The following is a 1473-nucleotide window of genomic DNA, read 5'->3' as shown; positions in this document are numbered from 1 at the left end:
ATCATCTTCTTCATCTCTGATCAGATTCAGATTCATCTCCAGGCTGCTGGAAGCAGCAGGGCAGCGTTAATCTTTCTCATCTGACTCTTTAGTCTGAGTTCAGCTCTGATTCTAAAATCACTCAGAGTGAGAGGTCTTGTTTTTTTGTTCATCTCTGGGTAATTATTTCTTTTTATTGKGAACAGATTTATTAAAAAATGTGATTTTATTGAATATGTGAGCAAAAATGATCCCAGCAATGTGTTTATTTTACAAACTAAATAATTATTTTGCTGACTAAATTATTTAGCTCTAAACTGAATATTTAGTTTTCTTTTGTCTGATTTTGTTATTTTATGTTACATTTATGGATAATTGTCATTTTAGTCATTAAAATACCAAAACCTCTTCATAAGTTTATATTTTGTTCTGTCTAATGATGTAATTTTTAAATATTWAATGATCTTCTGATCAGGACTTGAGTCGATTTTTTACCAAATAGATTTTTACTCTTGAATCATTTGGATGGAAACTTTTTACTTTTGTTTAAATGTTTCACTCTAACTGAAGTACAACTTTTGGCCATGAGTAACTATAATAACTGCTTAGGTTAATATTAATAAAACTACTAATTTAGACCTTTATCCAAAATTTAAACAAGAATTTGAAGTAAAATAAACAGTAAATTGACTTTAATTTTCAAATTAAACCACCTTCAAGTGTTTTACAGTGTAGTTGGTTTTATGGCTGGTTTGATGTTTTATTGATCAAATTAATGAGACATTTTACATTTAATTCAGTTTATTAAATTGTTAATATTTACTGACAAAGTTTAAACAAAGTTGTAAAACAAATTATGTGACTGCAGCCGATGACGTCGGGTCGGGGGACGGGGCCAATGGAAGCAGCTTTACGTCACGTTGCTGTTTCAGACAATACCAATGCCCGCTAGCATCACAGCTAACATATTCATTTAGTAATACATTACGTGGGAGGTTCTGGGCTTTAATATCAACATTTGCTTTTATAACAGCACTGTAAAAAATAGTCACTCAGCTATAAAGATTGTAAATCAATTTAATTCAAAAACAAGAGCGATCCAGAGAAGTCCTGTCAATTTTCACTTCCATGCTTGTTTGATATCTTGCTGACTAGAAAGATACCAAGCTGGCAAACTATTGCTTAATTAAATGTATAAATCCTGAATCACTAACAGATAAACTACATTATAAGACTAAATTATAAAAGATATAACACTGTTCTGTTCACATTGTTACATTAGTGATTTGTAAAACTTGAGGGCAGAAGAGGAATTGATGTTTGAACTGAAATAAATATAAATCTGCTTCTGGTTTGTTCATTTGCATGAGAAATTAAAATAATTAATAAAAATAAATAAATTCTTTGAGAGAACAAATCAGCTTCCAGTTCAAACCGAATACTTTAAAAAATATATAGGAAAATGTGTATAAAACAGTGATTAAATAGTAGCTT

Source organism: Poecilia reticulata, unplaced genomic scaffold (assembly GCF_000633615.1).
Source record: "Poecilia reticulata strain Guanapo unplaced genomic scaffold, Guppy_female_1.0+MT scaffold_239, whole genome shotgun sequence".
Classification (NCBI taxonomy): Eukaryota; Metazoa; Chordata; class Actinopteri; order Cyprinodontiformes; family Poeciliidae; genus Poecilia; species Poecilia reticulata.
This window is presented reverse-complemented; position numbering follows the sequence as displayed.